The sequence below is a fragment of the Falco cherrug genome, chromosome 7 (genome assembly GCF_023634085.1).
Source record: "Falco cherrug isolate bFalChe1 chromosome 7, bFalChe1.pri, whole genome shotgun sequence".
Lineage (NCBI taxonomy): Eukaryota > Metazoa > Chordata > Aves > Falconiformes > Falconidae > Falco > Falco cherrug.
The window spans coordinates 73,115,708-73,140,832 of NC_073703.1; positions in this window are offsets into that span (position 1 = coordinate 73,115,708).

The window sequence follows — 25,125 nt, forward strand, 5'->3', positions numbered from 1 at the left end:
GTCTGGGGCCAAGACCACGGGACCGGACCCCTGCGCCTTGGAGCAGGACCCGGGGCCGGGACCCCCGCGGCTCGGGACCGCGACCGGGACCTGGACCCCCGGGACTGGGACCCCGCGGCTTGGGACTGAACCGGGACCCCGGGGCGGGGACACCCCTCGGCTCGGGATCAGGACCGGGGCCCCCGCGGCTCAGGACCAGGACTCTCGTGGCTCGGGACCCGGACCCCCACGGCTTGGGACCGAAGCGGGACCCCGGGGACCGGGACACCCCTCGGCTCAGGACCGGGACCGGGACCCCCGCGGCTCGGACCGAGACCGGGACTGGGACCGGGATTTTCGCAACTCAGGACTGGGACCTGGACCACTGGGACCCGTTTCACCCGCGGCTCGGGAACGGGACCCCGGGGGCTCAGGACTGAACCGGGAGCCCAGGGACCGGGACACCTGTGGCTCGGACCGGACCGGGCCTGGGACCGGGATTCTCGCAGTTCAGGACTGGGACCTGGACCACTGGGACCCGTGACCCCCACGGCTCGGGACCGGGAACTGGGACCTCCGCGGCTTGGAACCAGGACCCCCGCGGCTCAGGACCGAACCGGGACCTTGGGGACTGGGACCCCCGCGGTTCGGGACCGGGACCCCGGTGACCGGGACCCCCGCGGCTCGGGACCGGGACCCCCGCAGCTCGGGATGGGACCGGGACCGGGACCCCCGCGGCTCGGGACCGCGACCGGGATCCTTGGCACCGAGACCCCCGTGGCTCGGGACGGGACTGGGGACAAGACCCCGGGACTGGGACCCCCCGCGGCTGGGGATCGAGACCGGGACCCAGACCACCGGGACCGGGACCCCTGCGGCTCGGGACCGAAGCGGGACCCCGGGGACCGGGACAACCCGTGGCTCGGGTCCAGGACCTGGACCCCCGCTGCTCGGGACCTGGACCCCTGCGGCTCGGGACCGCGACCGGGATCCTCGGAACCGAGACCGCCGCGGCTCGAACCAGGGACCGGGACCCAGACCCCCGGGACCGGGATCCCCGCCGCTCGGACCGGGACTGGGATCAGGATTCTCACAGCTCAGGACTGGGACCTGGACCACCGGGACCCGTGACCCCCGGGGCTCGAGACCGAACCGGGACCCTGGGGACTGGGACCCCTGCGGCTCGGACCCGGACGGGGACCCCAGGGACTGGGACCCCCGCAGCGTGGGACGGGGACCTCCGCACCCCGGGGACCGGGACCCCCACGACTCGGAACCGGGATCCCGGGACCAGGACCCCCTGCGGTTCGGGACAGGGACCCACGTGGCTCAGGACCGGGACGCCGGGGACCGGGACCCCCGCAGCTCGGGACCGCGATGAGGACCCCGAGGATTGGAACCCCCGCGGCTCCGGACCGCGAACGGGACCCCTGTGACAGGGACCCCCGCGTCTCAGGACCGGGACCTCTGGACCCCGGCGACAGGGACCACGTGGCTCGGGACCGGGACCTGCGCGGCTCGGGACCGGGACCGGGATCCTCGGAACCGAGACCCCTGCAGCTCGTACCAGGGACCTCCGGACCCGGACGCCTGGGACTTGGACCCCCGCGGCCCGGACCAAGACCGGGACTGCGACCAGGATCCTCGGAACCGAGACCCCTGCGGCTCGTACCAGGGACCTGGACCGGGACCCCCGGGACTGGGACCCCCGCGGCTCGGACCGGGACCAGGATTCTCGCAGCTCAGGACTGGGACCCGGACAACTGTAGACTGGGACCCCCGCGGCTCGGGACCAGGAACTGGGACCTCCGCGGCTCAGGACCGGGACCCCGGGGACCGGGACCCCTGCAGCTCAGGACTTGGACCCCCGCGTCTCGGACCGGGACTGGGGCCAAGACCACAGGACCGGACCCCTGCGCCTTGGCCTGGGAACCGGGACCGGGACCCCCGCGGCTGGGGTCCAAGACCGGGACCTGGACCCCCGGGACTGGGACCCCCGCGGCTCGGACAGAGACCGGGACTGGGACCGGGATTCTCGCAGCTCAGGACTGGGACCTGGACCACTGGGACCCGTGACCCCCGCGGCTCGGGAGTGAACCGGGCCCCAGACCCCCACAGCTCGGACCGGGACCCTGGGGACACGGACCCTTGTGGTTCGAGACTGGGACCGGCACCCCCGGGACCGGGACCCCCGCGGCTAGAGACCGGCACCGGGACCCTTGGCATCGGGACCCCCGCAGCTCGGGCCGGGACCAGGTCTAAGACCTCCGGGGCCGGGACCCCCGCAGCTTGGGACCGGGACCGGGATCCCTGGGCCGGGACCCCCGTGGCTTGGATCAGGGACCGAGACTGGGACCCCCGTGGCTCGAACGGGGACCAGGACTGGGACGGCCGGATCCGGGACCCCCGCGGCTTGGATCAGAGACCAGGACTGGGACCCCCTGTGGCTCAGGACTCTCTGCGTCTCGCAGCGAGACCAAGAGCTGGAGCCCTGGGACCGTGACCCCTGCGGCTGACGGCTCGAATCGGGACCGAAACCCCTGTGGCCGGGACCCCTGCGGCTTGTGACCTGGACCGGGACCCCCGGAACCATGACCCACGCGGCTCGGGACTGGATCCGGGACCAGCACCCCCATGGCTCAGGCTGGTTCTGAAACCAGGACCACCGGGACCACCGCGGCTTGGGACAGGGACTGGGACCCCCGCGGCTCGGATCGGGATGGGGACCGGGACAGCCGGGTCTGGCGCCCCCGCGGCTCGGGACCTGGACTGAGATGTCTGGGCCCGGGACCCCTGCGGCTCGGACCGGGACAGGGACCGGGACAGCCGGAACAGGCGCCCCTGTAGCTCAGGCCGGGCCTGAAACCAGGACCACCGGGACTGGGATGACTGGGACCAGGACCCCCGCGGCTGGGGACCGGGACCCCCGCAGCTCGGACCAGGACAGGGACCGGGACCCCCAGGACCAGCGCCCCCACAGCTCGGGACCGCAACCGGGACGAGGATCTCTGAGGTCGGGACCAGGACCGGGACCCCCGCAGCTCGGGACTGGAACTGGGACCGGGACACCCATGGCTCGGGATTTGGACGACCGGGACCGGGACCCCCGCGGCTCGGACCAGGAACCGGGACCGGGACCCCCGTGGCTGGGGACCGAGACCGGGACCCGGACCCCCGGGACTTGGACCCCTGTGCTCGGACCGGGACTAGGGCTCGAGACCTAGACTGGGACCGGGGACCGGGAACCCCGGGATAGTGACCCTTGCGGCTCGGACCGGGCCGGGCCCGGGAACCACGGGGCTCGGACCGGGACCGGGACCCCGGGACTGGGACCCCCGCGGCTTTGATAAATGAATTGTAAAGGCAAACCAGCTCATTTTGGCATGACTTGTGGAAATGCATCCATATCCTGTGCTGACGTGCTATTTTGTTTTGCTGCAAACCACACAAGTCTGCATCTAGAGAGGACAACGTATTAGTCATCACCAGTGTCCTTACACAGCCTCTTTACAGCCTCACTGCCTGGCCTGCAGGCGTGCTCTTGCCTTTTCCAGGCATCTGAGTGATGAGTTTTGCCTCAATATTGCCTCCACAATATTTTATTTTTCCTCAGTATTTTCAGATGACTCCTAATACAGTTTCACATATGAAGCACTTTACTCACTTGCGTAGATCATTCAAAACAAAAAAACCCACCCACCCACCATGAATAGTGTATCTACGTATTTTGCCACAATGCAGGTATGTTTTTAATTATAATTTCCAATTCAGTACCAGGGTTAGTTTAAATATAGTTTAAATAATTTAATTCTTCTTCTAAATGCTTTACCAAAACACGTAACAAATTCTCCCTCTATGAATGCTCTGCCAGCGCATGCTATAAGCTTGGCAACTTGATCGCTTGCTCAAAGTGATGATATATTGAGCTGCTTTTGCTTCACAAAAGTATTTTGCTGAGTTGTCAACCCATGTTTCAGTCTTAATATTTTAACTTTTCTCACTTGTCCGACCAAAGAATCATATTTATCTTTATGTTGAGTTTTGTAGTGTTGACGCAAATTGTATTCCTTGAACACAGACACTGAATTCTGGCATATCAGACAAACAGCTCTTTCTTTGTACTCCGTGAAAAAATAATCAGAAGTCCGCTTTTCTTGGAATACCCCGCACTCAGAGTCAATTTTTCTTTTTTTTGACATGATTGACATGGTGGTGTGCGCGCTTCCCACTGGTGCTGGCTTGCTTGTCCTGCCCGGGAGCTGGAGGGAGGGAGGGAGGGAGAGACGGGGGAGCCGCCCCCCTCGTCAGCCCGGCCGCGCAGTCCGGACAGGGTGGCCAGAAGGGACTGAAGGCACTTTGCCGCGCCAGGGCTCTGGCGACTCGCCCGAGTTGGCTGGACCTCGCAGTGCAGAGGCTGCCGGCTGAGCTTGCCCGGCAGAGGAGATGCCCGTGCCTCTCGCCCACCGCGCACCGCAGAGGAGGAGGAGGAGGAAGGGGAGGAGGGGGGGAAAGGAAAAAGCTCCTTTCTTGAAAGTGGAATGGCAGAAGGTGCCATCGTGTTTTAACATATGTGGACGAAATTATTCTTTAGAGAGCCTTGTTACTTTTAACGACTCAAGAACCCAAAGCCAGAGTATGCGGTGCATTTGTAGTTTATCAGTTGAGTTTTTACTCCCAGATTTGTTTGGAGCACAAGGCTAAAGTGCATCTGATACCATCAGTACATGCCATTTAGCCCATAGCAATCATCCAGAAAGCATCAAGTAACCTCTCTGTTATTTTCTGGCCGTAAAAGTGCTCATCCACAATGCAAAGCCAAACAGCTTAGCTTAAAACAAGAAAAAGCCGAGAGAGGGTTTACACAGCTGTCACCTAAAGGTTCCCAGCTGAGAGGCACGTCTACAAGTGCTTTCATTTCTCAAGTCTCAACTAAACTCCTGGCTCACTCTGGCGTGATCTGAAGAGCCCGAGACTGAGCGCTCAGCCATGGTGCTGGAGCAACGCCCACTGGTTTCCCGCTGCTGCCCCGACAGCCACTGCAGCATGAGCAAGGCAAGGTGATGCTGAGTGTCTGTGAGGAGCTCTCTCTCTAACATAGTCCCAAGGTCTTCTCAAGGTGGCTGTGCAGACAGAGAGTAATAACTCTCGGCTGGCATACAATGCCCGTCTGCCTCTGCAGTCAGCTAAATAGTTAATTGCATCCTTGGCGTTGTTTTACACAATTCACTATTGTGCCTGGAGGCTCCTGCATCTCTGCTGTACATCTCCACTGAGGACCCAGAGATGGAGACCTGAACTTCTGCTTTGCCTAACAGCTAAATTATACTTTGTATAGAAAACTGATCACGTGGTACCTTTGGTGTCAAGTTGTATAGATCTGTGACCCAATGAATTCAGAGTTGCTCTCCAAAAGCTCTGAAGTCTACCAGTCTTACGGTTACGGAGTCCCTACAGGGATGCACACGCTCCAGCTGGGTTCTCCGCTCTCTCCTGAACTATGAGCAAGGAGGAGGAGGAACTGAGCGTAGGGCTTTTCATTTCTTCCCCTTTCATGCAGCACAAGGCACTCCAGAAGCAGCCAGGGCCTCACGGAGCCTCCTGGCCAAAAGACTTCGATCTTGAGGGCAAAGGCTGAAGAGTGCATGAAAGTGAGAGAGACACAGGGGCAAGCACTTGTCCCAGCTTGCAACATCACTTGTTGGCATCTTCTCAGCTGATCCCAGGCTGCAAAGGGTTGCAGCTCCACTTGTAAATTACTGGGTACCCTTACAGCAGTATTATCAAGTAAGGAACAACGTTAGAGTAGCAAAAAGGCATGGCCCTGCCCTCGGCTGGGGAGGCACACTGGGACAGCCTCCAGCGCCAGACCATTTTTAGCAAAAGCAATCACAAATACAATTAACTTCTTAGCTGACTTGTCTACAAAGAGGGAAAGGCTCCATACGATAAGCAGCACTCATTATTACTCTGCTGCAGAATTTAGTTCTTCCAGAAGTAATACACTCTGTTTCGCCAGCACCTAACAGCAAACCATATAACGTGAAGATGCAGAGTTAAGGTACCTGTAAATGCACTGGTTTTGTTTCCCGGCTTCTGTGCTTCCCAGGGCTGTCCTTTGCTGTGCAGCTCTGATATTTTCCATTTTTTTTATATTTGGATATAGTAATTGCTAACACAGAGTCTAAGGCTAGCAATCATAACATCTGTTTACAACACGCACACTGGCTGTGTGCACCTATTCCACCAGCCTCCCGTTTGCTTCAAACATGTCAGTCTCCCTGAGGACACGTTCAATGAGAAACCACCCCCCTGCCCTGCAAAGCCCTGCTTTACTTGCTGCCAAGCCTCCTGCATCCCCCTGGACAGATTACTTTTGGAAGGCTGACCAGGGAATATTTACCAGCTATTGAATCAACAAAGTTCAGCCACATGCCAACATTTCATGCTGTTACCTAAACGGTGTCAGAACTCTCAGAACTCCATCAAAACAGAACTGGTTTGCACTTTGGTATTAAAAGTTATGTCCAGGCCTGAACACCTCGTTGAGAGCTGGGCCACGCAGCAGGCTCCTCTGGGCAAAGATTTCTTTCCTAAGCAGCCATTATGCAAGTACCAATCTGTGAAAAAAATCTGAAACTCAAAGAGAGAGAACCTTGATTTGACATAGTGCTCTTGCTGCATGTTCTGTAGAAGGGAAGTCACCCACATCTTTAGATCTAACGGAAAGTAGGAAAGAAGCACCAAGTGCAAGGTTCTGCATGTGGGCTGGGGCAATACCAAGCACAAGCACAGGCTGGGCAGAGAATGGATGGAGAGCAGCCCTGAGGAGAAGGACTGTGGGGTGTTGGTGGATGAGAAGCTCAACTTGGCCCAGCAACGTGTGCTTGCAGCCCGGGAAGCCCAGGGCCGGGGCGGGTGGAAACTGGGCTGTAAATCCTGGGCCAAAGTTATTTCCTGCAGCTTAAGAAAACTGCGTGGGTCTGGTGATGTCTGGTTGCTGTCTTTAACTCCCCCCCTCCCCCCCCCCCAGTGGGCATTTCTAATAACAAAGGGTTAAAAGCCAGCAGGCAGTCCCTGCGGCGTGCAGGCAGCAGGCAGGCAGGTGCGAGCGGAGCCCAGAGCCCCCAGCAGCATCAAGGGCAGCACCGCCGCAGGCAGCGCGGCGGAGCCGAGCAGAGCGAAGTGTCTGCAGCAGCGCGAGCCCCGCGCACCGCCCCCCCGCGGGGCGCCCCCCCTCGCTGCCGCGGGCGCAAACCCCGCAAAGCCTCCGCAGCTGCGCAGAAAGCGCGCACGGGCCGGCGCAGCGCTGGGAGCCGCCGCCGCGGCTCCCAGAGAAGGGCCAGGGGCCGGGGCGGCTCGTTGCCGCGCAGCCAGGCTCGCCCCTGCAGCCGCCCCGCAGGAACTGGGACATGGCACAAAGGAAGAGCGGGCCGCCGGCTTGGGAACTGCTCCGCCGGGCAGCGGCCGCTGGGTGATACACGTGTCAGCGAGAACCGCTGGAACAGGAAGCAGCTGTTTCTTCCAGCTGTGACACGCTCACCCTTGGTCATCGAGAACACGGAGAGAACACCGATGCGACACCCGTTGCTGTGCCAAAGCTCCATTTATTGCAACACCGCTACACGTCTGAAAAGGGAAGCCAGCTGGCAGCTGCTGCACATCTGTCACTGCCAGAAAGCACCCCTGCTTCCAAGGCGTGTCCACCACCAGCAGACGGAGATCTAGGAAGAAAAGGCAACACTGAGTACACAGGAGGGCTCGGGTATGTTTCCCTCGGCAGCATACAGAGCAACTGCATTTCTATCGGGCACTACAAAATACGCTTCCAACGGCAGACTAGAACCTGATCACCTGAGGCCGACCCTGCCTGGGCAGGGGTACAACAGGGCACACATGGGAAACCACATCCCACCCTGCTCCCGGTAACAAGACTATCGGTAAAAACATCTTTATTACAGAAGGTGCTACTTATTTAAAATACCTTATTACAAAACATCTTTATTACAAAAGTTACTACTTTTTTAAAAATATCTTGTTACAAACCACCGTATTACAGAAGTTACTACTGGTTAAGAAAGATCTTATTACAGAAGCTGTAAGGAAAGGTTTCGCCTCAGTTCATCTTACTGCCCGGTGCTCCCTTAGCACATCCCGGCCACAGCTGGGAGCTACACAAGCCGAGGCGGTCCTGACAGCTTCTCTGCTCCCTTCTCGTGCGTTTTGCTCAGGGCTGGCTCGTATGAACACGCATGAAGCCATTACATGGATGGTTTAGGTGCTCTTCCACATGGATCTCCTGACCACCACAAGTAGAGGATGTGCCCCCTTTATCCTTCAAACAGTATTTTAACATGAACACGAATGTATAGCTATTAAAAACTTAAGATCTGCTATCAACATAAGTACAATCTTCCTCTAAAAGTTTAAAAAATATTTTCAAGACATAATTAGAACAGAGTACTAGAATAATAAATAACTTATCATTACAGATACCATTAGCATCAAAAGGAAATTATTAAACCAGAAGAATTCCCCAGGAACGTAAAAGATCAGCAGCTGTGACATACATACACTACATACACTTGCTGGTGAAACAGAGAGCTGGTTCAGGAAGGAAGAAGGTTTCCTGGTTAATCACTTAGAAAATTAGCTCATCTTTCCTTTAGCTGCTCTCCTGAAATCTCTGACCCATTCAGACCCAGAATCTGGCGACTTTCCAATGCTTTTGTTTCATGCACGATCCCCAGTAAAGGGCCACGGTATGACTGCAAACAAAGGCAGCAAGAGCACCAACCACCACCTATGCTGAGCATACTGTAGCTCCCAACAACGTTAAATAGATAAATAAATAAGTGAAACAGATTCCTAACAGAGCACTAAAACCCATTTGCTTTCCAGTAAGGATGTCTCCAGAAAGTGTTTAAGGGTTCCTGTAAAGTTCAGGCTTTCCAAATCTAAAGAATACAAACAGCTAAGGAATTACTTCATATTAATTACTCTGACCACTAGGTGCTTTATAACTTGACAGGTAGAAAATGTAATGAAAGAGGCCTACTAAACAATACCCTACCAAGTTAAAAAGAAAGCAAAAAATAAGAGTGGTGTGGGGCTGGTTTTTTTGTTGGGTTTTTGCTGTTTTGTTTTGGGCTTTTTTGTGTGTGGTCTTTGGTGTTTTGTTGGGGGTTTTTTGGTTTGATTTTTTTTTTTTTTTTTTTTTTTTTTGAACACAGCTGAAATGATCCAAAGTGGCTGTTGTGGGCAAAGCTCCACTGCTGCTGGAGTCTGACAGGGGAATCCAGCTGGCAGCTGCTGCACATTCGTCACCCACTTCTCACTCTCTTATTTTGTCCTCCAGAAAGCACCCCCGCTTCGGAGGTACATCCACCGGCAGACGGAGATCTAGGAAGAAAAGGGAATACTGAGTACGTATCAGTGCTTGGATATGTTTCCCTTGGCAGCATACAGAGCAATTGCATTTCTATCAGGTACTATAAAATATGCTTTCAATGTCAGACTATAACCTGATCACCTGAGGCCTACTGTTTAAAGAAATAGGAATTCTTCCAATTTTTCAAAAATTTAAATATAAAAACCCAAAGCAGATTATAAGAAAAGTGCTCCCATTCTTCAGTATGTATTATTTAGAAATGCCTTTGCCACCATGGATACCAAAAGCCAAACATTAATTACTATAAGCCCCTGGCAGTATCTACAGAAAGGCCTGACCCGCTTGTGCCATATCCCTTTGTTTACCCAGAAAAGGCACAATTGCCTCAAAGCACACCACAGCCAGCGCCAGGATCCCAGAAAAAATCTGTGGCGTCACAGAGAGGACAGACAAGAGGCTCCTTTTTTGACAGTTACCTCGATCCACAGCAAAACAGAGATACTTCCCACGTATGGCCAGATCTTGCAGGTCAAGAAAGCGAACAAGTACCCCAATAAAGTCACAACAGCGCTACCACTGCAAACATCACCCACAAGAAATTTAACCTCTAAACAAACACATTCACACCTTCCAGCCTCTGTTCGTTCTCTGTACTGCCCAATAGGCACCACTTTTGCACTTTCTGACATCTGCCTCCTGCCAAAGCAGACTCTGTTGGGAACACATCTTGAAAACGCATAGGGATGGAGAAATGAGGGGGCTTGTAACAATGCACCTCTAAATTATGGCAAGTTAAGACACAGGGTATGACACCCACTCATCCCAAAGAGCAGACTGCCAGGACAGGCAATTTGAAATGCCTTCAATGAATATATAATGACGTCAAGGTAATGGCAACTGAGCTGGAGCAAGCAGCTGCCGCTCGGACTCCCGAGAGCAACTTCGCTTCGGGCTTCACACAGATGTTCGAGAGTTCAGGGCCAGGCCTGTCCGCACATTAACTCTTAACCCCTTTGTAGGAAGAGATCTCACTGTGACCGGATAGGAAAACTAAATGAACATTAACAATATGTTTGGCTGGAAGGTGCAGGAAACAGTTCAAGGGAACAGATGATAGCATGGGAGACCTTGCCTGAGCGAAGATTTGCCCTTAGCAATTGCACCTAGAAATCTATTTACCTTGGAGGGAATGAGAGAGAACACACAGTGACACAACTGCAGTGGCATGGGAGTGGGTGGCAAATGTCTAGGGCACCTTGCAGCATAAAAAAGAAAAAAAGTCAGAGACAGTCATCAGATTATTTGCAGGACTAGACGACTCACAGAAAAGATATGGTCAGCCATCGAGAAAGAAAGTTTTTTTCCTTAATGTCTCAGCATCAGCTTAAATGCTTCAATCCAGAAGTAACAAATTCCCCCTGCTCCATTCTGAGATGCCTATTTCCAGAAAGACGGGCTGCAAACAAAAATTCCTCCCATCAGAATGTGGTCCTTCTCCCGTGCTCTTTTAGAAGAGGAAGCACAAGCCACAGATATTAGGTCCAGTACAGCTGTGCTCACTAGCTGAGTGTACCTGTGGAGCACAATGCAGAGGAGATGGGGAAGGAGACTCAAAGTATTTACAGAGTTCCTCTCAATCCTTTGTGAAGTCCAAAAGGACTCCTGTTGCAAGTGTGTGTGCTGCCAACAAAAGCGGACAGATTTATTTCAAAACTCCCATTTTAACAGACAAGCTGAGCTAGAAAGTAGTGGGAAAAGCAGATGCATCATCAGCACCTTCAAATCTATGTCCTAAGAGCGAGCTTGGGGCTGAAAAAGAGCAGTCCCTGAAAGGTGAACTATTCCTTGCACCTCTGTGTGATAAACACGGCAGGAGCTAGAGCACCATACCCATCGCCTCTCAAGAAAAAGAGTGGGAAGTGAACAGACGACACAGCCCGTAATCATTTGCAATGATGTATCTTAGCGCCGAGTTAAGTTCTGCACCCTTTGTAGCAGACTCTGGCTCCCGGGAGGACTCAGAAGTAGTTGAAGAGGAGGCTTCTTCACCCACTGTGTAGTTAATCTGCATTAATGACGTTAACTTACAAAAACCACAGTGGATGCTAAATGTTTGCACAGCTTCAAAAAGGGACTCTAAAAATCAATTGAAGGTTACTGAGGCCTTTTCTGCTTAATGGTACAGAAATGCCGAAGACACTGTTGGAGACAGGACAATGAACTAGAGACACCTTTCATCTTGATTCTGCTGGGCAGAATCTTCTTAAAACTGGTAAACTAGAATTTAGCTGAGAAGGCTGGTTAAATACATTGGTTTTCCATTTGAAGGCAGCAGATAACCTATCTCAGTGATTTACGGTGCTGCAGAGATGGGCTGGCAGCTATGGAGGGAAACCCTGGGGACGGTGTTTTAGTGAAAGGACGCTCGTCTTTTCTTGCTACAGAACAGCTGTGAAATGCAAAGAAGTCCAGTCCAGCTCTTTGGAGGGAAGCAATGCCTTCTCCACAAAGGCGGGGGTTTGATTCTTGGTGCGTTTTTACAGATTAACACCTTGGGTTGGGCTCAGAGCTGCTCCCAGTCACTGAAATGTACCACATTATATTGGCTCTCGCTGTGTGGTATCTAGAACTTGGTGTCACCGCGTAACAAAGAAAAGTGATGTTAAAGAAAAGTGACAGTAACAAAGAAAGTTAACATAGAAAAAAACAGCCTACTGAAATAGATGGAAGAAGAGCCTTTTTCACAGCAGGGTGTATGTATCAAAGTGCAGGCTCAGAAAACTTGCAAAGGAGTGCCCAAAGGAAAACAGAGAGGACTCCATCACACTCGGAGGGTAAGTTGCCAAGAAACACCTGGAAATCATCGTGATGCATTTCAGCACAGAGAGATTAAAAAAGAAGTTGTTTCCAAAGTCTCACAGAGGACAGGAGGTACTGACAGACAAAGGTGTAGTCAGAGCAGCAGAAGTCAGCTTGCACTTGAGCCTGCCTGCTTCAGGCTTACAGCTGACGTGCAGCTGACAGGCTATGCCAGCTTTGAGGCTTCTATCATGCACCCAACTGACTTTGGGCTAGCTTGAGCCTGATCACGTTTGGCTCAGGTGTGCTGTCTATCTCTACCCTTAACACGCACACCAAGCCTCAAAGGTACAACAGTGGAAATGCAGACCTGGATGACCGTCACATTTCCCAGAGAGTAGACTATGCCAATTGTTGCTAATTAGCGTTAGCATAACAGTGTTTCATCCCTGTGGAACAATCCCATGGGAATGCTTTCCAACATGTTCCTGTACATAACTTTACAACTGGCACGTTAAGCAGATGTTTTGCTTCAGATATGAAAGATGAGAAGTTTGCTAGTTATCTGTGATACCAGGAAGTAATTGAACAAGAACTCTCGATCATGTGTTTTAAACAAAAGCTTGTCTTTTTTCAAGGTGGCTTCCCACCTTTTTTCTCAGCTTCCTGACAGAAAGACTTTATTCCTTACTTAAATGTTTGAAACTGATGGGCATTATGAGCTGAACTATTAACTAGCATCATGATCTGGAATCTAGAAACTACCCTTTGAAGTGAGCAACAGCTCTTCAAGCTCTACCATCGGCTCTTTGATGAACAGCTGTGAGGGAAACAGCTTCTTAGAGACTTGCAGGCTGAACCAAATTCCCCTCTAGAATGGATCCCAAGTACTTTTTGTGTCCTCTTATGTCTCTCTAATCTGTGGACATTTAGGTTTTCCCTTCAGTTACTAGATTTGTGAAGTTTTTAGCCTCAGATACTCTGCGGCTTGTTTTTCTCATGTGCTTCAGGACACTATCAGACTGGTACAATGTATTCAGTGATCTGAGACAAAGAGTTCAGACTTCTACAGTAGCTTCATCAGTTTGGTGGTTTTTGCCCCTGGAACTTCCATAGTTACCTCATTACTCAGTGTTTCCTTCACAGCACTGTCGCTCTCCAGCGAACACATCTATGGACTTAATCTCAATATTGTGACATCCAGGTTTCTGGCACAACTCCCAGAACTTCAAGTTTTATTTACTTACATAATTTATACCCTTGCCCACATCAGAGTAATTAGCATAAGTGTCTCTGTTGAAGCGTGTTGGTAAGTACACTAAGAGGTTGTACAAGTTTAATATTTTAACGAAGGAACAATGAGGTACTTACACGGCAGACAACAAGTAAATTCTTCTACTCTCCCCTTTCTGTAATAGTTAGTTTCAGAGTAGCTGTCACCGTAATCTCTGAGAAAACGTAGAATCTTTCTTACCGAGAGAGTTGCCTGTGTCTGAACTGCGTCTTTTCCGGGAGAAAGATTTTACAGATTAATCTGTCTGTTCTACAGATTCGTTCACAGGCTCAGCTCCTGAAGTGAATTGTCTCTCTTCTGTCTCCGATGTCCTGGATTCACTTTTAACACTAGTATTCTCCTTAAAAAAACACAACACAACAACAAAAGAAATAAAACCAAAGATCACTCAATGTTATCTTATAATAAAACTAATATAAAACCAATAAAACAAAATAAAAGCTATTCTTCTCCACTCCAAAAGGGCATCTAACAGGTGGTGAACACTGCCTAGACAGTTGACTTAGTAAGTGTTTTTAACTCAGAATTAAGGTTGCTAAATTGAAACAACCTCTTACAAAACATCATATCAAGCAAAATATGAGATCAGAAAACTAGAATACACAAAGATAGGGTACATGTCCCCACAGTCTGAACTTTTCCCTCAGTTATTAAACTAGCTAGAAGAAATAAGCCAGAAGAAATACAGGTGCACTCATTCTTACCAGCACGTGTAATAATAACGACAGATCTAGCTCAAACAACTTGACAGAGCTGTGTGATGCAGAACCACACGTGAACCACACATTTCTGGTTGGGAATCTCACCCCACCCCATCCAGTCGTTAAGACATTAAGTTATAATGTGTTGCTTGCTTTTTAGAGCCCTCTGCTGCTGCTCTACATGTATTTTGCTCTACATGTATTTTGCAGGCAACCATTTGGCAAACTGGTACATTTCCATGATCATGTGGCAAAAACCTGTAGCTTAAAAAAAAAAAAAAAAAAAAAGGCCCGAACAACCAAGTTCTGTTTCTATTTCACTGAGGCAGTACAGGCCCAAAGTTAAGCACCTGGAACTACCTTTAGACAGAAAAATTTTCACAGTATCACCTGTTCTAGAATAGTCATCTCTTCTGCAAATATCTTATCCATCAATAACCTAAAGATGAATGACTGCTCAGACCCTGCAATGTTTCCTTCTATTAAAGGGAAAAAAAGCTTTAGAAAAGCATTAGGTGTGAGTTTACAGAAGACAAGAGGTCACACTTGGTAATAAGATAGCCTTTCCAAAAATCACGTTCACCACCTTGAGTCTGTCATTACTCCATGTTGAGTATATAACAGGCTATGTGTATACGTATCAATAGAAACACACATACATTGCTTGACAAAGTTGTATAATAACATTCAAAAAGGCCTGTGCAAATACAGTAATGGAGTACTCCAGGGAGAACTAGCTCCCTCCCACACACCTCCTGCACTTGCTGGATACCCATTTGACTCGTTTTTTCCTCTTTGAAATGTGCTGTCTGGATGTATTGCTTTAGTACTGTTAACAAGGCCACGTGAAAAACACGTGGCTAGCAGTGCCTTTTGTCTAATGTCTGAACCACAACTCCTTCCCAGGCACAAAAACAAAGAAGGAAGGCAGGCTGTAGGTCACTACCTTCACCAGCTAGAATCCAAGTCTCACGAGTGATGATGACTTCTCTATTCCTGGTGGCATCTACATAATAGCAAGTTCTAGAAAAATTAGTGATCAGCCTTCATCAAGTAGTGAGAGAAGGGAAGATTTCTCAGGTAAGCATTCTAAACTGGGTATTCCACCGGACAACTGCTCTAGAAACTTCATTATTTAAAAAGAAGAGAATAATGAAAAGCAATACCAGGCAGGGGATGTAGAAACCAAATTGCAGTGTTTGATAAAGAAAAAACAAATAACATGCATATTGGGATCACCATTATTAAGAAACTGTTACTAGCCTACATGGTGAAAGTAGTCTAGATACTCTAACTAGCAGTTCTGCAAAGGACGTGGGGATGCTGCAGTGCCCAGTAAGGCTAACGACACCTTGGGCTACACCGGTGACGTGCAGAATTAGACTCTCTAACTCGAAAGTTATAAAGTAGGTATGGTTATTGCGCGCAGATGCACGGGGGATCGCTCCTCCATAAGCGTGTGTGCCCGAAGTGACGAACCATCTCACATTTATACAATGAAACAAATGAATAGTCAATTAACGCCTATACATATTCGTTACCTAAACCCCGCTTTGTATGTTAATTAGCTTACCAGTCCGTTTTCTGGAATGTGGTGGTCTTGCAGGTTTGTAGGTGATTCATGTTCTTGTGACCATCCAGTCTTCTTCAGGTGATTCATGTCCTTGTGACCATCCAATCTTCTCCAGCAAGGAGACTTAGCACTCCCTCCCTCTAGATAGCATTTGAATGTCTCTCATCCTTTTCTCATTCTCTTTTAAATAGCCCCTTTGTTAGAGAAAGAAGGGCAGGCGTCTCCCCGTCTCCCCTTTGTTAGAGGAAGAGGGGCAGGCATCTCCTCAAAACTGTAGTTGTCTCCTCAGAGCTGTGTGCCTATGTGACCAGACACCGCACCCATGACTAGTCACCATACCCACATTCCTCGAGCAGACACATACAATCACAATCGATGTCCATTGTCCCCATTTCACACTATTTCTCCATATCAATCCCCCCTTTTCTATTAAATTAAGTAAATTCTTTTACTTAAGCAGTCTTCCCGAATGTTATAAAGCATCATACATAAGTGTTACCCTTTTAAACATTCTCCAAACCCACAAATATAACATAATGGTTAATATTAAGGAAATTCCTAAACTGATCAATAAGATCACAATGGGGTGTACCAGAGTGTTAAGAATTCCTGTTGCAGAAGGTGACCAGCCAAAGAGAGTCTTCCACCAATTATGGTTTCCATCCTGTTCTACCTTTTTAAAACTTTCTTGATCCCCTCTACATCATGATGGGTCATAAGAAGAGTTTCGTGTCCCTTTTCTTTGGTTTCTTCCAGTATACGTTGTAAATCTGCATGTTTTAATAGTTCTTTTATACTATTTATATTTAGTCCTATGGGGGTAGGAATCATCATCTGTGATAGGGTAAAGTTGGATTTTAAGAATTGATGAGACACTACTGGGGCTGAGTAACTAAAATCGCATCCTGTGATAGTAGTAAAATTACAAATACAGTAATTTGAATATTGTGCAGTCTCTTTTACCTCCCCATCTATGGTTATTGTGTTACACTTAGTTCTCAAACACGCACATCCCTTCCCTGCATATATAATTACTGTTTTCAAGTTTGCATTTGGTCGGGCCTCGAAATGACATATTTTCTGATCTGTATCTAAACAAGTATCCTGAGCCATTGTAGTATTGCTTTCACAGAGGAAGGCCTGCTGTTCTCGTATAATACAAGATTCTAAATCTACTGTTTGCCACTTGTCGCCTATCTTTCTGGCCCATGTTCTATGTTCAAAAGGATATAGGAGCACCCCATTATGGTTAATTCCAAGGGCTACAATGGGGTGTATGGTAATTATTACTGCATTATGTATGGTCAACACAAAAGCTGTGATGGTGTGTGTGTTGGGGTCGTAGGTAAAGTTCACCATATTCCACCATGACTGGAGTTTTCTTTCTACCTCCGTAGCATTGTCCCAAACCATCTTTCGAATTTCCGTAGGAAATATGCCTTCCTCTCCTTCTCTTATTATGGATGCAGCTATTGATTGCATCCACGTTTGGGCTTGGATACAACTTAGAGCCAGGGCGACGTCGTCCTGTAAACCACCTAATGCCTTAGTGATGAGTTGATGATCTTCCATGTTTATTTGTTCCCACCTGGGGAGTACCTTCGATATCAACCATTGGTGCGCCCCTAATGCCAATAATGAAGATTTTAGTGGTTGTTGTAGTTTTGATAGATCGGCCATGGTGGCGGCTAGTTTATTCATTATTACCTCTGAGTCTATGGAATTTAATACTCCGAGTCCTGTTCCCAACATTCCAGTTACATCTCTCATTATTCTGTTTCGATAAATATTTCCCCTTTTTCTTAACCAAGTTGTCCATCCCTCATAAGAGGTTCGTAAGAAGGGGGAACAGGATGGCTTAGCATCAGAAACATTGACTTGTATTTGTAACTCTATTCTTTTAAGAGACCATTCTGGGTTAAACAACATTTGTTGCTGACCTGTATTTCTGATTACATATGGTCCAATTGTATAAATTTTTGGATTTGGTTTAGTTAATTTAAGATCAAGCGTTAATGGGGTTGTTGTAACTGTGGTGGTGGTAGGAACAGTGGTTAGCATGATTGTTATTTTGATCTTATAAGTCAGAGCTGTTCTTGGGGATTCCTTTCCTAGGCATATTATAAAATTGTGCCAACATTCCCGTGAATTAAAGCACATGGTTGTATTTAGAAGGGTAAATTCCTTATCTACCTTTCTGACATTAATCAGGGTGTCTCCTGAAATCTTGGTGTTATCCTTTTCATTATACACCCTACTTCGGTCGACTTTGTGTACATCCTCCCGATCCCATTGATTCCTTTGGTACACCTCATTTTCAGAAAAAAACACCATAGCTAGTTTCGTCTTTGAGTCCACCTTTCCCATTATTCCAGTGTGTTTTTTCTGAGCATGATTCCAAGGCCAGTTATCAGGCTCTTGGTTGTAGGCAAGAGAGAGGGTACAAAAAACCACAAATGGTTTAAACCCACTCTTGATCATTTTAAGAATCTAAATGTTCCTCATATATACATATAAAATCTGTTTTGATCAAAAATATCTTTGTTTGAGTTGGGGCTTACCGATAACAAGTTGGGCAAGACTGGCCACTGGCTCAGTCCCAGACTTTTTGTTCTATATTGTTTGTTGTGGTGCCCTTCCCATACGGTGGATCTACAACCGCTCAGGTTCACTTACTTGCCACCCACATTGTTCCCATTTGTCCGAGTAAATTTGAGTTTCAGTTCTTTTTTATCTGGGGTTACTTTCCACGAAGTTGCAGGGGCTTTCTTAATCCGGGTATGGTGAATCCAAGAATTCTGTCCCTCAACCTTGACTGCAGTGTAGGTGGTGAGTAGGACTTGGAAAGGTCCGGTCCACTGTGGTTCCAGGGTTTTATCTGCAAAACACTTAACGTATACATAGTCCCCTGGTCGTATATCGTGAACAGGTCCATCCAGACCCCTACTGCGTGTTCCCATCACATGCTTCTCAATTCTTATTAATTGTTTGTTTAGTGCCACCATATAGGAAGTCATTGTTTCTTCACCAATCTGTGAAGACATCCCCTTTTGTACCCCATAGGGTCGTCCATATAAAATTTCAAATGGGCTAAGCCCCTCTTTTGCTCTTGGTCTAGTTCGAATTCGTGTAAGAGCTAATGGCAAAGACTGGGGCCAAGTTAGATTTGTTTCTTGACCTAACTTGACAATCTGTTGTTTGATTAGATGATTCATCTTTTCCACCTGGCCACTCGATTGTGGTCAGTATGGGGTATGTAATTGCCAATCTGTTCCTAGATGGTGGCTGATCTGTTGTACTATTCTGGACACAAAATGTGGTCCTCTATCCGAGGACATTACTGCTGGGACTCCAAACCTAGGTATTATCTCTTGGAGTAGTATTTTGGTCACTTCCCGGGCTTTAGCAGTTCTGCACGGGAAGGCTTCTGGCCAACCTGAAAAGGTATCTGTTAGTACCAATATCGATACCCCCCTTTTCTAGGAAGTTCCGAGAAATCGATCTGCCAATGTTGCCCTGGAACATTTCCTCTACTAATGTTCCCTAGTTTTATTTTATTTGCTGTATTGGGATTATTGCGTAAACACATTTCACATTGCTGAGTCACCTGTTTTATTACAGTATACAAGTTTCACCCTATCAATTTCTGATTTATACTTTTATATAAAGTATCAGCTCCCCAATGCATCTTATTAATAATAGGGCTGTGGTCCATATTAAATTGGATGGTACCACTATACAACCATCCCTTAAATAAATCCACTTATTTATTTTTATTTTATCATTCATGTCCTGAATTACCTTTAAGTTTTCTTTAGAATAGTTTGGCTCTTGATCTGTACTTTCAGTTTGGATTTTATCATCTGGTATTAAGGATAATTCCTCCTTTCCTACCTCCTCTGTTACTCGTCTGGCCTCATGGTCGGCCAGGCAGTTTTCAATTTCCAAATCAGTGCCTCAGAGTGGGCCATGCCTCACATCAAGGTCTGGCATGGCATATGTTCCCACCGCTCAACGCCTACTGGGTTGCAGCCAACAGCGGAGCTCAAGATTCTTCTTGGTGGCAAACACAGAGGCCAACCCAGTCTTGCCCTTGACTATGGTAGGAGGCACCTGACCAACCTTATTCCTTGTACTTCGTTGTCAATGCAGTTTCATCTGCACATCCCATAACAAGTCACTGTCATGGCAAAACACACAGATTTACATTAGTAGAACTACTACAGAGTGTATTTTATTTCACTTTTTCTGCCTATATCCCCACAGCCTTGCTGACCAAGGGATATTGTTTTTATCTGAACTGAGCAAGCCTCCCCCTTATCATTTTACTGTAACAGGTAAAGCGTTTTTCACCTTTCCTGGAATTTATTTTCAGATACACCTGGTTAAAAATTTCTCTTACTTCAGGGAGGTCCTCTTTTCCTCTTTTCTGCTGAATTAAAGATAAGCTCAAGATTTCAATTACTTGATCATATTTAACTTTTAATTTCATTTCCCCTTCTTTAAACGTCTAGATGTTCTAATAAATCTCCTCCCAACAAAGATTTTGGTGAATTTGGCATTCTTATTTGGTTTTTTAGTTTGTACTTTAAAGGTTTCAGGATGTTTTCCTGGTGGCCAGCAGCTCCCACAACTGTAACAATTTTTTTTTATTTTTTTTTTTTTTACTGAAGTTTAACAAATAAGTTGGTTTTGTATTCACTAAAATTCCACCTCATACCCATTCCCTGCCCTAAAAGGGGCCGTTACCGGTCCTGTTGTACTGCAAATGCTGCAGCAATTGGGGTGACATTGTCAGGTCCTTCTGCTCAATTGTCAGCAATAGCAACCACTCCTCCTTACCAGCAGAAGGGTTCGGGGCAGGAGATGCTCTTCCTGCTCTGCAGGTTACACAAGCCTGCCTCTGCAGCAGCACTTCTGTTTTAACTCTTTCTTACCCTGAGTGCAAATCTGCTACTTGTTGCTTTAAGGCTGTTATTACATATCATGCCTTTGCAGGCAAACAGAAAACATCCTGCCATGCATCCCAGCATGATTCAGTCGCACCTTCGAGGGGGTACAGGGGTTTGTACAAACTCACCCCAACACTTTCACAAGGTCTTTGATTCTCCACACACACACACACGCCTCAGGTTTTACATACATCAGTACAAGTTTTTATATCTTACAACGTGTTTCATTCTGGTTGCTCCACAGAAGGAACCGCAACCTGAGCTTTTTAACACAAAAATTTCAACAAGAACATCTTTCTAGTTTAGGTCTCAGGTTTTTCCTATCCTTTTCTAGAGCCACAATCAAAGATCAGGTGATGTTAATCCCGCACACTTTCTAGTGCTAGTACCATAGGATCCCGAGGGGGTACTAATCCACAGTCCTTTTGCCATTCAGGTTTGTCCTGGAGGACGAAGAACATGTCTGCATACGATACTTCGTCCCATTTTCCTTCTCTTCTCAGACACAACATTAATTGCAGGAGAGTGTTATAATCTATTGTTCCTCCCTCCTGAGGCCATTTCGCATCACTCTCCAATTTATACAAAGGCACCACTGATTACAATATTTAACCAATTTCCTTCTATTTTCGGTACCACCATGTCCTACGATATCGCTCCAATGTTTTAATATACAACCCAAGGGCGATTTTTCACAGGGCTTACTCCTTCCATTTCCCATTTTGCAATTTTATTTACTTTGTTTTTCTCCGGCCGCCGTAGCCACCCAAGGTCGGAAACACGGATAGAGCTTCTTACTCGTATTGCACTCAAACGTGTGTCTCAAGCACTCTTGCACTCACACTCAGTCAAAATAATTAAGCTATACACGGAAAATCAAAATGCGCATCTCAATCACACCATTCACACTCTCCGGGCAGCCCGCAGTCACACAAGCAGTGTGTTATACGGTACCGTGCACTTACGTACAACTTTTAGGAACACTAACAGTTCACAAAGTATGCATTTCAATGAACAATTGCCAAAAACCAAACAACAAACAAAAACCAATTTTTCCTGGTCTTAAGCAGAGTGTTAAGTTTTCCGCTATTTGCCACGAATTACCAGAATATTATTATTTTTCAACATACATTTCATAACTCCGATTTTTGAACATGTAACAAGACAACACATAGAACAAACAAGACACAGAGCGCTATTTCAGTTGTTACATTCTAGGAATTCCCCAATTCTTAAGACAACCTAAAGGAAGTTTTTAGCTTCCTCTTTTTCCTACGCAAAAGTTTCCCTTTTACTTTTGCTGTGAGGTCCCTCTTGTTCCTGTGAGATTCCGCCTTATTCCGTCCCACCCCCCGCTTTCCGTCACGAGGCCTCCGGGCTTTTAGGAATGGCAGTAACCTCGGGTTTGCTCGATCTGCCCTCAAGATCGCTAGCGGCCACCCCTCAGTCAGCAAACCCCCTCCCAAGGTACCTTTCCTCCTGGGGACTACGCTGCGCGCCGGAAGTCTCCGTGCGTCTCACCAGCCGCCCCGTTACTAAACATACCGCTTTATCCGTGGATCCAGGGGTTTCTCTTCTGCTCCCGGGTGAACAGCTGAGAAGAGGAGGCTCCTCCGAGGAAATCTCCCGGGGCGCGCCTAGGAGCGTCTGCTCCGCAGCTGGTCCCTCAGCCGAGCAGAAATCCTCCTGCCTGGCTCGCCAAAACTGACGTGCGGAATTAGACTCTCTAACTCGAAAGTTATAAAGTAGGTATGGTTATTGCGCGCAGATGCACGGAGGATTGCTCCTCCATAAGCGTGCGTGCCCGAAGTGACGAACCATCTGACATTTATACAATGAAACAAATGAATAGTCAATTAACACCTATACATATTCGTTACCTAAACCCCGCTTCGTATGTTAATTAGCTTACCAGTCCGTTTTCTGGAATGTGGTGGTCTTGCAGGTTTGTAGGTGATTCATGTTCTTGTGACCATCCAATCTTCTTCAGGTGATTCATGTCCTTGTGACCATCCAATCTTCTCCAGCAAGGAGACTTAGCACTCCCTCCCTCTAGATAGCATTTGAATGTCTCTCATCCTTTTCTCATTCTCTTTTAAATAGCCCCTTTGTTAGAGAAAGAAGGGCAGGCGTCTCCCCGTCTCCCCTTTGTTAGAGGAAGAGGGGCAGGCGTCTCCTCAAAACTGTAGTTGTCTCCTCAGAGCTGTGTGCCTATGTGACCAGACACCGCACCCATGACTAGTCACCATACCCACATTCCTCGAGCAGACACATACAATCACAATCGATGTCCATTGTCCCCATTTCACACTATTTCTCCATATCACCAGGACAAGCGTGGCCAGCAAACTGAGGAAATTTCATTCCCCCTCACTGGTGAACCTGTACTTCCAATGCTGTGTCCAATTTTAACCCTTACAGCTGCGTGTGTGGAAACTGAAGAGCAGTCATACTGCACAGCACCCCTTTCAGATTTCTTTTTATCACTGTGTGCAGGAGCGGGCTGGAAACTAGGACCATGCATGGCAATCAGTTAGCTGAGGGGAATGTGCTCGGGCTTGTCTGGACAACAATTAACATGATGAGGCACGTTTGCAGAGCACAGGGGAGTGGGAGACGGATGGCGCCAAGGATGGCGCCAAGGAAAGGTAACACCTTGCTGTTAATTGCTGGTAGTTAACCACCAATCAGGGATTGCCTAGTATGCAAGGCTTAGCTTCAAGGACCAATTAGTTTAAAACGCGCAGCTTTTGAAAGTGTATATAAAGTCGTGCTCCTGTACAATAAACCGACATTTGCTTGCATCAAGCTGCGCCCCGTCTCTTCATTTGCCGCAAATTGGTGACCCCGATGTGATCCGTTTAAGGATCTAACGTGAAGGGCTTTTGAATCGCCTATCTGAGCGACTTGCAGCGAATCCCACAGAACTTTGAATGATCTGCTGAAAGGAAGCAGGAGCCGGCCAGAAATCCCTCCGGAGGTGAGAGGTGAGCTGTGGGAAATCCGTAATGGGGAATCAGGCTTCGTCCCCAGAAGGAGACGTTTATGAGCTTATGAAAGGTCTTCTTAATAAACATAAGAAAAATATCTCTGGACAAGACCTTAAAGCAACGCTCAAGTGGGTGCAAGTAAATATGCCCGCAGTGACTGCATCTACAATTTTTACGCGGGAACTTTGGGACGACACGGGGGTGAAATTATGGGATTCTGCGACAAAAGGCAATATTGAGTCCCACCGTCTGCTTTCTTCATGGAGAGTTATTTTTGAGACTATGAAAGCAGAGGAAGGAGAGGAGGAGGAATCGCAAGCTCCTATAGCTCTTTCCTCATCAGCCTCTAAGTCACAGTGCTCTAGACCCCTGGGTGTCAATGCAGTGGGGTATCCGCCAGAAGAAGATCCTTTTGACCCAGGACCGATAGACCGTGAAAAAGAACCTGATTTATACCCTCCTGATCTACGTGATGAGTGGACAAAAATAAAGAAACAAGCCTTAAAGGAGGGGGATTTGGACATGGCTAAAACTATTGTTGCTCCGGTCTTGTATTCTCAGGGTCGAGCAGGGGGAGCACGATGGGAGGCTCTTTCTTTTTCGGTTGTTAAAGAACTGCGCCGCACAGTTACAGAACATGGTATTTCTTCTCCCTATTTTATAAGCCTGTTATCTTCTGTGTTTGATACTTATATCATGACTCCTCATGATTTGAAATCTTTAGCACAATTGTTACTAACCCCGACTCAGTACACGTTGTGGGAGTCGCATTGGAGAGGAGGACTGCAAGCACTCCTGCTCACGTATGTCAATCATAATGATGCTGCATTAGCTGCACTGACAATAGAGCATCTTACGGGCACCGGGGCACATGCTGATCCGGTAACACAGGCTCAACACTGCCCCCGTGCGGCTCTCGAGGCAATTAGGGGAGAGGCAAAAAAGGCTTTTTTCCAGGTTCCTGATGTACAAAAGCCACACAAAGCTTTTACTAACATCACTCAGGAGTCTCGAGAACCTTATATGCAGTTTATTGATAGACTAAAACAGGCTTTGGAACGTCAAGTAGGTAATGAGGAAGCTCGGGATATATTGCTAACAAAACTAGCTGTTGAAAATGCTAATGCTGATTGTAAAAGGCTATTGAAGTCTCTTCCCAACCCAAACCCCACTCTGGTGGAAATGGTGGAAGCATGTAACCGAATCGGTACGGTTGACCATAAGTTTGAAGCTATGGCTGCTGCTTTTGCAACAATGCAGGGTGTGGGGAATTGCTATGGTTGTGGTAAGCCTGGTCATCTAAAGAGAAATTGTCTTGCGCGGGCTGCGGGGAATAAACAACAACCTCCTGGTCCTGGAGTTTGTCCGACATGTCGGAAAGGGCGTCATTATGCTAATCAATGTCGATCTAAGTATGATTTCCAGGGACAACCGATACAGGGAAACCGA